The following is a 17,413-nucleotide window of genomic DNA, read 5'->3' as shown; positions in this document are numbered from 1 at the left end:
GATTAGCGAGTTCCCTTGGTACACCTGGCATGTCAGAAGACTTCCATGCAAATATGTCCCAGTTCTCACGGATGAACTTGATGAGCGCACTTTCCTATTTCGGATCTAGGTTAGCACTAATGCTGAACTGCTGAGATGAATTGCCAGGAAGAAAATCAACCGTTTTAGTGTCTGCAGCCAATTTAAATTTCAGCGCCGGATCATGCTCTGTAGTTGGCTTCTTCAGAGAAGTCATATCTGCCGGATCAACATTGTCCTTATAAAATTTCAGCTCCTCTACGGCACAAACCGACTCAACATAAGCCGCATCCCCTTCTTCACATTCTAAAGCAATATTCCTGCTCCCATGTACCGTGATGGTCCCCTTGTGACCCGGCATCTTAAGCTGCAGATAAACATAACACGGCCTCACCATGAACTTAGCATAAGTCGGCCTTCCGAACAGGGCATGATATGGGCTCTTGATTTTCACCACTACAAAAGTCAAAGTTTCTGATCTTGAATCATGATCGCCTCCAAAAGCCACATCTAGGGCTATCTTGCCAACTGGGTATGCCGATTTACCAGGCACCACTCCATGAAAGACGGTGTTTGATGGTTTAAGACTCTTGTTTGTCAGCCCCATGCGACGGAAGGTATCATAGTAAAGGATATTGATACTGCTCCCTCTATCCATAAGCACTTTGGTGAACTTGTAGCCCCTGACTTGAGGAGCCACCACTAAGGCCAAATGACTAGGATTATCAACCCGGGGCGGATGATCCTCCCGACTCCATAAAATGGGCTGTTCAGACCAGCGCAAATACTGAGGCACCGCTGGTTCAACGGAGTTCACGGCCCTCTTGTGAAGCTTCTGATCGTGCTTACACAAGCTAGTGGTAAAGACATGATACTGCCCACTATTCAGCTGCTTCGGATTGCTCTGATAACCCGATTGCTGCTGCTGATTCCCCTGATGATTATAACCTCCCTGATTGCCCTGATTACCTTGATTGTCGTGTCCGGTCTGATTGCCTTGGAATCCTGAACCGGAGCTGCCACCTCCATAACCCGACCCGTGAAAACTGCCTCTTGAACCGTCGGGCAAGCCATTGTCGTATTGAAACATATTAGAATTTTTGAACTCTCGCATGATGAAACAATCGTTCCAAAGATGTGAAGTTGGCTTCTCCTTCGATCCGTGCTTTGGACAAGGTTGATTTAACAGGCGCTCTAGATTGGGGCCTGACCCTCCGCCACTCTGGGGCGGTTTGCCCTTACGATGCTGACCATTATCCTGGGCGTTGGTGTTAGCCACAAAGTCTAGGCTATTGTCTGCTTTGCGCTTACCGTTGTTCCCATGACCTGCCGGGTTATGCTACTGCCCCTTGGCATTGCCGTTCTTTTTCCCTTTCCCTGGTTTGTCCTCTTCAGAATCAGGGTCCTTGGTACTATCTGAATCGGCATATTTAACCAAAGTGGCCATAAGTGTTGACATGTCATTAAATGACGTTTGAGCCTTCCTAACTTCAGTTTTAACGGCATAAACCGGCAATTGCCTTCCAACGTCAAGACTATTGTATCCGCATTGATGCGGTCTGATGAGTGCAAAATAGCTGAAACTCGCTTCACCAAATGGGTTGTAGACTCCCCATCCTCTTTAACACAGGCGGCTAGGTCCACAATTGACACAGGCTGCTTACAAGTGTCCTTGAAATTCTGGATAAACCGGTTTTTTAACTCGGCCCAGGACCCAATGGAGTTAGCTGGCAAACTTTTTAACCAAGTACGAGTCGTTCCTTCCAACATCATAGTGAAATGCTTAGCACATGCCGCTTCATCCACATCCAGCATCTCCATTGCCATCTCATAACTCTCGACCCATGATTCAGGGGGCAAATCGGTAGTGTAATTCGGCACCTTACGAGGGCCTTTAAAATCCTTGGGCAATCGCACATTATGCATGGTCGGGGTGAGGCATGGTACCCCCAAAGAACTGAAGACCACACCTGGCTCTACTGAGATGGTTGGACGAACTAGACTAGGCTGACGAGCTGCGTGTTGAGCTACTAACTCGGCCTCTCGGTGTGCTCGGCCATGATCCACCACATCTTGTGCATTAGCACCACCACCTGCCGGGTTACGGTGCTGCCCACTGTTGGACACAGCCGGTTCATCAATATGCCTGCTGTAGCTCTGGCTTAGACGGGGGGTGGAATGGATCCTCTGACGACTATGCGAATAAGCCTGCTGCTGGGTTAAAGCCGTTTGGAGGAGTTCCCTCGCCCGTCGTGTCTCAACTGCCACCGGTGACTCCCTTCGATCGGGAGAGCTGCCAATCGTGAAGCGGCGGCCACAATGTTATCCAACGGGTTGGAGTAATGCCTCAGGGGCGTCGGAACACACTGTGACACAATGTTGTTCTGATGAGGCGGGTCCATCGTGCGCGGCTGAACCGGCGCTCCTGTTACCGGTGCCTCGGTCCGGTTTACCACTGGCTGGTTACTGGTTCCTGCTCTTGGCGTGTTGAAGAGATTTCTTGGCTCATAACCCAGCGAGAGGTGCGACCGGTATCTCCTTCTCATGACATCATCTGAGGCACTCAAATCTAGCCTAAGCCGGTAGGCCTGAGCTTCTAACACGGCCCGTTCTGTAGACAACCTGGCGTTCTCTGCTGCCAGGTCCGCTTTAGCCTAAGTTATCTGATCCTTCACCTTTGCAATATCCGTGTTGTGCTAATCCCGGTTTGCCGCATTCACCTCCGCTGCTATGAACGTTGCTAAAGTGTCGAACAAATCAGACAAAACCTAAGCCAGAGGCGGTGTAGAGCCCCCTGCTCCTGCTGGCGTTGCTGTTGCTAAACCGGAGATCATTGCCGCGGCGGTAGAAGAGTGTTGCGCTGGTTGTGTACCGGCCATGAAGACCGCGACCCGGGTTGGCAGATCAAGGGGGTCCGGAATACTGTTGCCATTGGAGCCTCCACTAATCCGGCCGTCCTGCAGCTGGTATAGCGACTCGGTCTCTCCGGTTGAAGACTCGTCATCAGAGAAGACAACGGTTCCACCACCAGATGCCAATCTACCCTCATATTTCGCCCCATGGATGACACCTACGAAAACATGTTTTACGGCGGGCTGAACCTGGGCGGAGCTTGCACGCTGAGCCGTCTCGATGATGTCGGTGCAAATGTCCGGCTCAGGGCCCGGTTCGCCGATCTTGCCGATGATGACGTGAATTCCGCCAAAGGGGACCCGGTACCCGTACTCAATTGAACCGGCCTTGGGATCCCATCCTACGTCATCGATGTAGAGCTTGCCGCGACGACTCTTAGTCATCCGGCCCACAACGCGTCGCTTAAGTCCTTCGAAGCTGCCCTTCAAGAACTCGAAACCATGGTGCGATAGCCCCGCGATGGGCGCCAACTGTCGTGGTTTTGTCACGGCAGATGTCCTCGTGAAAGGACTTAGTCGTGGAGCCATCGCTACGGGTTAGCTTAAAGGGATTAAACCGGACAAGGGACACGAGAGTTTTATACTAGTTCGTCCCCTTACGATGAAGGTAAAAGCCTACGTCTAGTTGTGATGGAATTGCTGGGGTTTCGATGACCAGGGAGAGAATTCGCTTTGCCTAGCTTCGAGTTGTTGTTGCCTGTTGTCCCTAAACCGCCGCCGGGTCATCCCTTTATATACATAGGTCGACGCCCATCGGTTTACAGAGTCCCGAGGCCGGATCATCAACGTGTCCAACTCGGTCTCTATCCTTCCTATCTTACAATACAAGTTATATGAGAAAGTCGGTTTACATCTACAGGCCTTAACCCGCCTTTGGGCCTTGGGCCTTTGTAAAGCGCCACCAACCTTTGTCTTCCTGGGCTTCTAATCCTCATAGAGTTAACCTGGCCACTCCTGGCCGGTTTACGTCCAATAGTAATATCCCCCAACAACCGTCGACCTCCTCTAGCCTCCACCTACGACTGTTCATCCACGGGCTCCTGTTCATCCAACCTCCACCGCTCCTCCACCGGCTACTGTTGAACCAGCCCTTTCCATGGGGTCCTGTTCAACCACCCCTCCACGGGCTACTGTTCATCCAGCCCTCCACCGGCTACTGTTCAACCAGCCCTCCATGGGGTCCTATTCATCCAGCCCTCCACAGGGTCCTGTTCATCCTCCCCCAACCGGCTCGGTCGGGGTCCTATTCATCCGGCGACAACACCACGGGGTCCTATTCATCCAACCCCCCACCGAGAACTGTTCATCCAATCCCCCCCCCAACAACGCTCAATGTTCATCAAGGGAAGGAGGAAGCAGGGTTCGATCGGTTTCAGTTAGCAGCAGTGGTGAAGGAATTACTTGGGTTCTATTATCAGCAAGGGATCGATCTCTCAGGTTCAGTAACGTAGCTAGTGCAATTGCTCGGGTTCAGTTAGAGCCCAACGCCTCGCTCGGGTTCAGTTAGAGCGCAACACCTCACACACACGTGCGTACGTGTACGAGAGAAACGCGCATCGCTCGGCCCCCGACCACCCAACGTAACTGGGAACTCCCCGATCGTTTCCTCACCCTCGCTTCTACCACGGTTTTTTCCATCATGGACAACCCAAAGGATGTCATGCAGCTGCGTCTCCGGCCTGCCTAGGACGAAAAGCCCATTTTTTCTCATGATTTTTGTCATAGAAGTAGGAGCCCACCACATCTATGATGATACCGGGTTATGTCACAATTATCGTCATAGAAGTGTCATAAGCATGACAGAAAAAATCGTTCATCCCAAAATGTCACGGATGTGTCTTTTTTTGTAGTGTATAACAACGTTGAGATGCTGATAATCCACATAGAAGCACCAAGTGAGATCCTTCTTCTGAACCAACAAGACTGGAGAAGCAAACGGGCTCACACTTGGCTTATTGAGGCCTTGAGCTAACATATCAGCCACCTGCCACTCTATCTCATCTTTCTATGTCGGGCTATGTCGGTACGGGTGTGGGTTGATAGGCCATGCCCCGGGCACCAAAGGAATGGCGTGATTAAAGGCCCGTTGCAGTGGCAGTCCTCACGGTTCCTCAAACAACACTCCATACCGCTCAATTAGTTCACCAATGCCTGACGGAATAGGTGGTTGTTCCATGTCTTCAGTTGTTACGCAGAGTCACACACCCCGAGCCACAACCTCTTGATCCAACAAACTATGCAGTTCAATCCCGGAAATCAGGTCACAACGAGTGACATCCGCTTGTACGCCACTAAGATGCGCTTGCTTGCCCTTGTACTCAAAGTCCATGGTCTTCTGTAGCCAATGCACTTTCATCGGGCTATGGCACGCCAGCCAATCGACACCCAAGATCACATCATAGAAACCCAGAGGTAGACCCTGGAGATCTGAAGTGAATTCAACTCCCTGGGAACGCCAAGTGCACGCTTGTATTTCCTGGTCGCAATGGAGAGCACCACCATTGGCCGTGCGCACTGAGATGGCATGCTTGACTTGCTGCACTCCCTAAAGGTGTTGAGCCAAAGACAAACTGACAAAATTGTGCGAAGATCCAGAGTCCACAAGCATGAGTACCTCCGGCTGCTACACCCACCCGTGCAAGTGCAAGCGCATCATCATCGGTGATTCAACCCCTTCTATGGCTTCTCTGGAGAGGACAAAACAATCGGCCTCACTAGCAGGTGCTTCCACTTGCGCTGTATCGGTTTGTGGTTGGTGAAGCATATCGATGAGTTCTTCGACCACATGGAGTTGCACCATGGGGGCACAGCGATGGTCACACCCCCAACGCTCGCCACAGCTGAAGCAGAGGCCCTTGGCGCAGCGGTACGCCTGGAGCGCAGCCAGGTTGTCGTTGTTCGCTGGTGGTCGAGGCATGTCGAAGGTGTGGTGGTCGTCTTGGCGTGTTTCACCCGGAGCGCCGACGGCCTTCGTTGGCATGGCGGGAAGCGGCAATGCCATGCGAGGAATCGACCCCCCCATAGACATGGAGAAAGGCGCAGGAGTACATCGTTCGTCCCATCAGAATACGTCCACTACCTCTTCCTATAACCAAGTAAGATCCACAGGAGTTTCCAAGTTTTGGGGGTGATGAAGAACAACAACAACACGAATATCACGTTGCAAACCATCCATAAATTGGGTAACAAAAGTTGCAGGATCCCAGGAAGTGTGATGTGTTAATAGGTTATGCATAATTTGTGTAAATTGCTTAGCGTACTCCGTGACCATGCCAGTTTGTTTCAACCTGTTAAACTGCCGGAGGAGGTTATGAAATTCCTCTCTACCAAGCTGAGTGCATATGGCAGTAGCAAAATTGCCCCAATCCTAGTAATGCAATTGCGCCTGGGACGATTGCAACCAGGTGAGATCCCCCTCTGTAAAGTACATGGCGGCACAACTAACCAAAGTATTTGGACTAAGCGTGCACACCCGGAAATAGGCCTCACATTTGAGGTGCCAAGCACTAGGGTTATTTCCATTGAACAGACGAAAATCAAACTATGGTGGTGTTGAAATTAAAAGGTACCCACGATCCCTGAAAAATGATTGCTCGCCATGCTGGTAGGGGTCAGACGTACCAGCGGCCGGAGGCAATTGAGGGGTGTGGATCTCCCCTGGTGATTCCCCTGAAGATCAGTTAGAGCGTCGTGGCCATCGGGCCTGTGACCAGTGTCACCATGAAATGAAGCATCGACAGTGCATCGGTGGTCGGTGGAGGAAGCAGGGAGCGCGACCAGTCCACGGCTTGCGGAAGCAGTGACGGGAGATCGGCCAGCCGCAGGGGTTGAGGTGCTGGTGTGGTCATCGTGGTCTTGTTTGCTGATGATGTGGCCATGGCCTTGTCGATCTAAGTCTGCAAGTCACCCACCTTTATCCAGAGCTCCTCCATAGGCTGCTCGATCGAGGGCCACCATCCTTGCAACTCGAGGACGACCGAGTGGATATCATCGATCTTGGAGGTGAGGGTCTTGATTGCCGTGATCAGATCGGCGAGCGCCTTGGTGTGCTCATCCATCGTCATTGCCTTGCCTTGCCTCGCCTCATCTGGATAATGGATGTGAAAGATCAAGGATGTCATCTAGGAGGGGGGTGAATAGGCACTTTAAAATAATTACAGTTTAGGCTTGAACAATTGAGAAATAAACCTAGTGGTTAATTTGTCAAGCACAAATCCTACAACAACTGGGCTCACCTATGTGCACCAACAACTTATGCTAAGCAAGATAAACACCTAAGTGATAGCAAGATATATGACAAGAAACAATATGGCTATCACAAAGTAAAGTGCATAAATGAGGGCTCGGGTAAGAGATAACCGAGGCACGTGGAGACGATGATGTATCCCGAAGTTCACACCCTTGTGGATGCTAATCTCCATTTGGAGCAGTGTGGAGGCACAATACTCCCCAAGAAGCCACTACGGCCACCGTAATATCCACACACCCTCGGACAATGCAAGATGTCGTGATTCCACTAAGGGACCCTTGAGGGCGGTCACCGAACACGTACAAATGGCAATCCTTGGGGGCAGTCACCGAACCCATACACTTTGGCAACCCTTGGGGGCGGTCACCGGAACCCGTCAAATTGCTCAAGGTGATCTCCACAACCTAATTGGAGACCCCGACGGTTTCCAGGAGCTTTACACCACAATGATTGAGCTCCGAACACCACCAACCATCTAGGGCGGCCAAGCACCCAAGAGGAACAAGCTCAAGAGTACCAAGCACCCAAGAGTAATAAGCTTCTCAACTTGTAACTTCCACGTATCACCATGGGGAACTCAAACCGATGCACCAAATGCAATGGAAAGGGCACACGAAGTGCCCAAGTCCTTCTCTCTCAAATCCCACCAACAACTAATGCTAGGGAGGGAAATGAGAGTGAGAACAAGAAGGAGAACACCAAGAACTCCAAGATCTAGATCCAAGGGGTTCCCCTCACATAGAGGACAAAATGATTGGTGGAAATGTGGATCTAGATCCTCTCTCTTTTCCATTAAAAACTAGCAAGAATCCATGAAGGGATTGAGAGTTAGCAAGCTCGAAGAAGGTCAACAATGGGGGAAGAACACGAGCTCAAAGGATAAGGTTCATTGGGGAATAAGACCCCCTCTTATAGGTGGGGAAAAATCCAACCGTTATGCTCACAGCCCGCACAGAACGGTACTACCGCTCATGGGAGCGGTACAACTGCTGTGGGCGGTGGAAGCCCTTGGAAAAACAACAACAAGGAGGAAAAAGGCCAGTAGAACCACCGGAGCAGTACTACCGCTCGTCCTCATGGTATTACCGATAAGGGTAGCGGTACTACCACTAAGGGTAGCGGTACTACTGCTTGCGAGCGGTACTAAAAAATACATCCGTGCGTACCACCGCTAGGCTTAATACGAGATTTTTGTCCGGAGCAGAAGTAGCTACGGTAGTACCGCCCTGGAGTGTTAGTAAAAAATTACATCCCCTCCAAGCGGTAGTAGCTGCGGTAGTAGTTGTGGTAGTACCGCTGCAGCCTTTTAAGGGCACCAAAACTGCCACAACTTCTGCAAACGGACTCCGAATTCAACGAAACCAAGTTTGTTAGAAAGATAACGACATGGGCTAACAAAATTTTGATAGAAATAGCAATAACAAGAAAATGATAAAAGGCCCATAAGAAAATGGTGAGAACCCTTCCTCGAATAAGACCGGTAAAACCTCCAACACCGAAAACGCAATACAAGAAGCATATGAAACCCGTTTTCGATGTACTAGAGCTTGTCATGAAGATAACCACAAGTTATAAAACCTCACAAAGAGAAAATACAAATAAGAATCAAGAAAGACGATGCAAGGATGCAATGGTTTGAGCTCTCGATGAACGATACGATCAAGATACTCACTTGAGAGCCCCCCTTGATAGTACAACTATCAATCCGATAACCCGGTCTCCAAACAATCACCATGAGACCGGTAAAATAGAAAACCTATCAAGGGCAATCCTTTGCCTTGCACGAAGTCCACTTGAGCTAGATGATGACAATCTGGACTCCCTCAAGTTGGACCACCTTTCTTGATTGCGTTCGCTTGATGAAGACAAGTTGATTGCTCCCCCATACTCCACTATGGGTGAGCCACTTTTTAGCACATCTTCAATAGTCCATTGACACCACAATGGACGGCAAGCCTCAAGGATGATCTCTTCGTGATGCTCCACTTGAACTTGCACACCGCAAACTTGATGACGATCACCACTTGATGTCATCCTCCATGGGTTGTATGAGATCTTCCTCTTGATGCAAACCCATGGAAACAAACCTAACCCACATAGAACTCACACTTAGATCATGGGTTAGTACACAAAGCATAATGGGCAATGCTTACCATACCATGGGATCACTTGATCCCTCTCGGTACATCTTCTACGCTTTGTGAGTTGATCAACTTGATTCACTCTTGACTTAGTCTTGATCAACCTTGAACCATTCCAACTCTACTCATTTGGATGATGCCTTGAAGCTAAGCATGAATGATCACACAATCTTCTTCTTCAAGACATGCTTGCAATAAGCTCAACTCTCACATGACCAATCTTTAGATAATTCCTTAATAGCACCTTGGTCAACACATAAACTCCTTGAAACCAACACCTGGACTTCAAGAAATGCCTATGGACAAATCCTTAAAATATAACTCAATGCAACCATTAGTCCATAGAGAATGTCATCAATTACCAGAACCACACATGGGGGCACCGCATGTCCTTTCAATCTCCCCCATTTTGGTAATTGATGAGAATCACTTTGAAGAGAGTTTATATAAGGAAATATGCATCACCATGCAATGCAACAACCAATAATGCATGTGTACGAGATGCAAATGCTTAGGAACAAAACCAAAGCAAGAATAAATAACTCTCTAAACTTCTCCAAAAAACTCTCTGAAACTTCTCCCCATTGGCATCGATTGCCAAAATGGGCGAAAAGCTTAGAAGGCCAATATAATATGTGTTCCTCCATAAATTGTGTATTGCTCAAAATATGAGTGGAATACAATACATAGATCCAATGATGAATAGTTGGATAAAGACAAACTATATTGAGGATCCAAAGATTGCAAAGGGATGATATGGCTCAAAGGCATACCAAGGATGAAATTAGCAATCAAAAGATACCAACTGAAACAATCCGACAATGGATCCTACAAGCCACATGGATACAAGATATTATGATATGTGCGAAGGAGTGTTCTAAAGAACATAGAGAAGCTCCCCATGATTTGTGAAATATTTAGTTTTGTATTTGGGTACAACATGCACAAAGTAGGATCATCACTCCCCCAAAATCAATAGAAACACACAACAAGTGCAAGTGAGCATATAGAAAACTAAGCATAGCACTTGCAACAAAACACATGGTTGAGCAACATGTAAAAGAGGCAACTTAGGAATAGGCTCAACCAAAACCGATGTGTGTGAGTCAAGGCAACGCACTTGAGAAGACTAATGTACGGATAAGCATTAAGCATCAATATAGTCTTGAATGAATGAGATAAACGGTGCAAGGCCTGTCATTCCCACACACAACTAGCAAATTGGTTCACAAGCTCACTAATAAGCATATAAAGAACATATGCTGGTGACAACCCGTGGTGAAGATATAAAAGGAAGCTTCGTAAGAGGAGGGATACCAACTAAATTGTCAAAAGCCTCATCATGACAAGCAAGAGGAAAACAATCTTCACCACAAAAGAGTGCAACAAGATGCAAAGATATAAGATCCGCACTTAAGACAAATCCTTTCATGGAGCCACCTAGGAAATACAAAGGAAAGAAAGGTGGGCGTGAAAGAATAAGGATATCCACTAAAGATGTAACTTATCTCAAGTGTATAAGATTCTAGGTAGATGAAAATCATGATGATGTCAATCCACAAAGAAGAATGCACACAAGAAATGGTTACTCAAGGAAAGAATAGGATACCCAAATGGAAGTCAGAAAATATACTGATAAGATCTTTGCTTGAAAAGCATATAGCGCATGGATTAATATTATCTTATAGTATATAAACGAGCTTCAACCAAACGAACATCAAAGACATCACAAATATCAAAAAGAGATCATTGTTGAGATGCTTTGAGAAGGGAAATAAGTATCACAAGAACTAATCAAGAAATTCATGCCATGATGCAACCTACACAAGGCTATATGTAAGAAATGTATGCATGAGTAGATACTTGTTACCGAGATAGCATTGGAAGGATGTAGTAGATACCAATTGAATGTAAACGATAGTAGTTCATTGAACGTCCTAGCTTGACTCCAATAAGCACATGGTGACACCACCTTCCTTTTGAATGAGTCGAGCATCCAATGCATGTCTAGTTGTTCCTAGAACAAAACCACAAACAAAATGGTACCCAAACTCATTGGGACAAAAGAGTTAGCAAACCAACAATACATATGACAAACTCCACATAAATATGTGCATATAGATATGAAATAAAATTTCATGCACATCTTCGCCAATAAGAGACTTGGTGGAGTTTCCCTTATATATTGGGTCAAAGAAAGAAAGCATGCCACAGAAACTTCATGAAGTTAATATGCATGATCAAGACTTTCAAGAACTGATACCAATTGACAAAGTAATACCAAGTGACGAAAAGATACCAAATGAATAAATCATCACTTGGAGGATATCACCTGAAAGATTCATCAAGGAATGAGATATCCATTAATACACACTAAATAAAAGATATCAAACTCCCAAAAGAGAGGATGGTTCCAAACAAACCAAGCTCTCTACAAAGTTTCATGATGGCACAAAGTACCAAAAATAAAATGGCTTGCCTTCCACAAACACACACTTGATAAGGATCACAAGATGAGTGTTTTATAGAAAATAGGATAGCTCCTCCAAGACTAGTGCATTATAGAGAATTTGCATTTGAATACAAAATGCACAAGGTGGGGTCACCACTTTCACTATATCTAGAAAACACTAGACAAGATTAAGAAATTAACAAGATCCACAAGTGGTATGGAAGACAAAGGGAGTTTATACATTCCTTGGCAAGAGATAAGGCAATAAGAAGAACTACAAAAAAAACACATCCATGACATTTTGGGCCGAATGAAAAAAAATTATGTTATGCTTATGACACTTCTATGACGATAATTGTGACCAAACCTGGTATCATCATAGATGTGGTGGGCTCCTACTTCTATGAAAAACATTCATGATAGAAAATGGGTTTTTCGTTTTGGGCGGGCCAGAGACGCAGCTGCATGACATTCTTTGGGCTGTCCATGACAGAAAAAATCATGGTAGAAGCGAGGGCGAGGAAAATATCGCAGAGTTCCCGATTACGGAGGGTGGTCGGGGCCGAGCGATGTACTATGGTTTGCGCTTTTCTCTCGTGTACGCATGTGTGTGCGAGGCGTTGGCTAATTGAATCCGGAGCAATCGATCCCTTGGCTGTTAACTGAACCCGAGCGATTCATTTGCTGCTGCCTGAACCCGAGCAATTCCTTCGCTGCTGCTGCTAACTGAACCCGAGCGATCAATCACCGTTGCTGCTTACTGAAGCCGATCGAGCCCCCGTGCGAGACCTAGCATCCGGTGTTAGGTTGCCTCTCGATGAACAGTGACCGTTGCTACCGTGCGCGCGGTACATAGAACGAGTCAAGACATGGTGAGTCGAGCCAGTTGGTTGGCTGTGGATGAACAGTTCCCGGTGGGGGTTGGATGAACAGGACCCCGTGGTAGTAGGCCGTTGCCGCTGGATGAATAGGACCTTGAGGAGGCCGCCGCAGCCCAGCCGGTTGGGGGTGGATGAATAGGACCCCGTGGAGGCTCTATGAACAGCGGCTGATGGAGGCTGGATGAACAGTAGCCGTGGATGAACAGTATCCCGTGGAGTATGGAGGAGGTCGACGGTGGATGAACAGTAGCTCGTGGAGGCTGGAGCAAGGCGGTAGACGGTGGATGAACAGGACCCCGTTTTGACCATAGGCGCTCCAACACAAGTCTGTTTCCTCCGTTTTGCGGTACACCACACCCCTCCCGATCAACAGGACCCTATTCCGACCGTAGGCACTCAAACACAAGTTCGTTTCCTCCGTTTTGCGGTACGCTAGACCCCTCCCGATGAACATGATCCTGTTTCGACCATGGCCGGTCGAACAGAAGGCCGCTTCCTCCGTTCTGCGGTACGCCAGACCCCGTTTCGGCTGTTCTATCCAAGCTGGTTGGCGCAGCCGTCGCTCCATGGTGGGCGCAAAGGCAACCCCCCTCCACCTATTTCGGGTTGTAATCAATAGGAAGATAACTGTTCTGAGGGGGATTCAGAAGGAGAAGACCACTCCTATTTACCCCTTGAGGTCTTCGCTCTAACTTGGCATGCTGATGTTGGTAATATCATGGATATGGTGCCTTGCATTGCTTACTTTATACATCAAATATGGCATACGCTTAGTTTAGACATGCTTTGTGTCAATGCCATCTATTTAGTTTCTTTATCGTATATGTGAATTATGCAATGCCATCTTGTTTAGCCAGGCATCATATATGTGAATTTTGCAATGCCATCCTGCTTAGCTAGTCATCTTATATGTGAATTATATCAGGCCATCCTTTTTTTCATTATGTATTACATTTGTCAACAATGTTAGTACATTCAACTACTCTTTGTGTGCATCAGCCATTTGACATGGTGATCGAAAATTCTGGAGTGAAAACAAGGTCTTCAGAGCAGACTCTGCTATCTGACAAAGCGCATATCTCGCTGGTTATGGATAGCTCCTCAGAGGAGGATTCAGAGATAGATGACCAGTCATATCCCCCCCGAGGTGTATGCTCTAACTTAGAAAGGTTATGTTGCTCATATCGTGCGTATAGTGTCGTGCATTGCTATGTCATTTGATTAGTTTAGACATGTTTTGTGTGAATGCCACCTGTTTAGTGTCTAATTACCATATATGTGAATTATGCAACGCCATCTTGTTGCAAGACATTATATATGTGAATTATGCAATGCTATCTTATTGCAAGGCATTATAAATGTGAATTATGCAATGTCGTCTTGTTTAGCCAATCATCATATATGTGAATTATATCATGCTATCCTTTTTTGTATTACGTGTTCCATTTGTCAACAATGTTTGTATATTGAACTACTCTTCCTGTGCATCAGCGATTTGAAGCGGTGATGGAAGTATCTGGAGTGAAAACAAGGTATTCAGAGCAGACAATGCTACCTGCTGAAGCAGACATCTCACTGGTTACAGATATCTCCTCGGAGGAGGATTCAAAGACTGATGACTAGCCCTATTTCCCCCCTGAGGTCTATGCTCAAACTTGGCAGGGTTATATTACTCATGGCATGCATGTTGTCTTGCATTGCTTAGTTTTTACATCATATATGTGATTGTCATCTGCTTACTTGCTAACTATATAAATCATATATTTGAATTATATAATGCCATCATATTTACATAGATAGCATCTATCTAAATTATGGCATGCCAACCCATTTAATAAAGACATCATATAGTTATATCATCTCATCCTGTTTAGTGTTTACAGTCATCATATTTTGAATTATGTCATTCTATCCGTTAATTATATCATGATATCATGTTTCCATAGGCGGCATGTATGTGAATTATGGCATGCCAACCTATTTAATAAACAAATTATATAGTTATATCATGTCATTCTGTTTACAGAGTCATCATATTTTGAACTATGTCTTTCAATTTTTTTAGTTAGCCATCCACTGGTGCGCATCGGTGCTATACAAACGGTTTTTAACCCCTTTCCACGATGGCATTTAGAACCGTCGCCAAGTGAGTGTGGGCGATAGGGGGGTCCTTCCCACATGACCCAGAAACCGTTGGGGATAGGGAGCCTTGATGCATACAATTGTCCCTATATAACCATTTCCGATATCTCGAATATCCCAAACGCTTCATCCTTGCTACTCGTTTGTGCTCGCATTGCCATCATAGTCAGAGTTTTGTGGTTTTACATAAAACCAGGCAGATTCTAGGCACAAGATCTTTCCAGGTAGATTCCAGGCACATGAATTTTACGATGCCTGGCACATAACAAATAGTTCAGGATTATAAACCGTGTACGATAGGTAGACAATCACACATTTAGTTTTCCCGTATGTGATAGTGTCTGACATCACACACGCTTTGCAAACGGCAACTGTGTGCATGCTTGCACACGTTTCCTCTCTGTGAACCGTCTAGGATTATGGTGTATATTGCAAACATTTGTGTTTTACTAACCGTGTGTGTCGTAATGACCTGCACAATGTAATTTTGCCCTAATTTAATTGCTGCTATTTAAAATTGTACCTAATTTAAAGTTGAAAGTAGGCTATAGCTTTATTCATATCCATCAAGTTCAAACAACCAATGCATTATTCGATTCATAGGTACATATGTTTAAGAATTACATAAGCACCAAGTAAAGAATGATGAACCAGGATTCTATACTTGTACTATTACAGATGGTAAAAAAGAGGCGACAGACATTCCGGTTGCTGAACAAGGTGAAGCGGAATGGCCCTATTATGATCTCCTAGAAGTGGAAGGCATGTAGGACTCTATTCCAACCCCTTGTGATGGCCGGCCGCCAATCATGTAGTTTGAGAGGTAATCTTGAGTAAACTGCTTCAGGATCCATTGCAAAAGAAAAAAGATTCAGATATTGTCATCTAACACAACTCATTATGGGCAGTAAAAAGAAGGCTACGGGTTTCTTACTTACCATCCTGCAATTCACTGTTGTCTTGCATAAACTGTAAAGAAATAGTTTGATTGACATCTTTTGACCCATTTTAATAACAATCTTTATCAGTTCCCTCACTTGATGTTGATTCATGGATATCTCATTGCCCCATACGCAGAAAGGGTCGAAGTGTGGATCTTTGGCAATGATATATGTACCTAAAAGCACCAAGCTAATATTAGAAGCTAAACAACAATTGAAAAATGATGTATTACAACACTCCCTCCATCCCATTATATAAGATTTTATTACATGTATATCTAGACATCATCAGAACATTAAGGTAACAATCTTCCTTGTTGCTATGTAGCCTGGGATTGCATATTTAGTCATTCAGTACAATGCATGGTGCTAAACAACAATTGCAAAATGAAAAGGCATGTTAATTGCAATATCCTTAACAGCAACCAAATATCATAATTCATAGTGGTATTGTTGAAACTGTTATTGATGAAACTGAACTGCACGGCAAATAGTTGCACATATAGAGCATCACATTGTGAAGAACTGAAATAAGCAAGTCATAAGGACATCTCTAGGCGATCCTTAAAAAGTTAAAGGACTAAACCCCTTAGTGGATATATATATATATACTCCAGCAATTTTTGGCCTTTTCTAGTCGATCCCCTAAACTTAAGGTTGTAAACTTCAATTTGATCAAGTTTAAAGCAGGTTCAACCGAAAGTAGCATGCATTCAAACATAAACATAGATAGTGTTGCATAACCGAACATAAAACATAAATTTAAACTAAGGTAAACTACTTTCGGTCGAAGTAGAGGTCGAGCCAATCCTTCCTTGTCATGTATGGTGTGCCGCGAGCCAGGTCCAGGCCGGTACCGTCGTTGGGGTCGTTGGGGAAGGCATTCCTCCTCTCGTCGATGTCGATCTCCTCGTCCTCAAGGCCCACCTCGACGCCCTCTGTGCCGCCATCTCTGCCGCCTTCGACCTCGTCATCGGAGGAGAGCACGATAACCCCGCCGCCCTCCGCGTCACCGTCCTCGCCGCCTTCGACCTCGTCATCAGAGGAGAGCACGATAACCTCGCCGCCCTCCACACCGGCAAAGATCGCCCGCTCCGCCTACATACGCTCAGGGTGCTACCAGCGGAGCTCTTGCATGTAGGCCTCGTCAGCGGCCTCACCCTCGAGGCACTCCCACGCCTCATGGTCCTCCCACGCCATATCCGAGCTCACCACCCCTGGCTCTGACAGAACAAGGTCGACCGGATGTGTGCTGAAGGGTAAATTAAGCCTAGCCGCCGTGCCGTTGTAGCGGACCTGCCAGCGGTCGTACTCCATGGCCGCGAGCTCGGCTGTGTGGAAGCTACCGAGCCACCGGCGGGTGTGGGTCTCTTGATCTGTAATCTCAGCGACCCACGTCCCCCACCGCTGCTGCCGGACTCCGAGTTAGGACCTCGTCGGCTGTCGGGTCTGAGGGAGGACGGGGAAGTCCTCGAACTAGCGTAGGTGCGCGGCGGCGGGCAGATCGGGGGACCGGCGATGGCAGATCGGGCCCGTGGAGGACGACGGGGACACCTCGGCGGCCACCTCACCGATGTCGGGCGAAAAGGCCGCGATAAACCTCTTTTTGGCCATTGGTCCTCGAGCTCCCCGGCACATAGACAGAGGTTGAGGATGGAGGCGCCAGTGATGGCGGCG

The 17,413-nt window shown here is 46.8% G+C and overlaps 2 pseudogenes; both read right to left on the bottom strand.

Annotated features, from left to right (window-relative positions):
* Positions 1–1,357: 1,357 nt before the first annotated feature.
* On the bottom strand, positions 1,358–5,910 carry LOC147960111 (uncharacterized; annotated as a pseudogene).
* Positions 5,911–6,005: 95 nt separating this feature from the next.
* Positions 6,006–17,053, bottom strand: LOC147960110 (uncharacterized; annotated as a pseudogene).
* Between the last annotated feature and the right edge of the window lie 360 nt (positions 17,054–17,413).

Source organism: Triticum urartu, chromosome 7A (genome assembly GCF_056163025.1).
Source record: "Triticum urartu cultivar PI428250 chromosome 7A, HENAU_Tu73, whole genome shotgun sequence".
Classification (NCBI taxonomy): Eukaryota; Viridiplantae; Streptophyta; class Magnoliopsida; order Poales; family Poaceae; genus Triticum; species Triticum urartu.
This window is presented reverse-complemented; position numbering and strand designations above follow the sequence as displayed.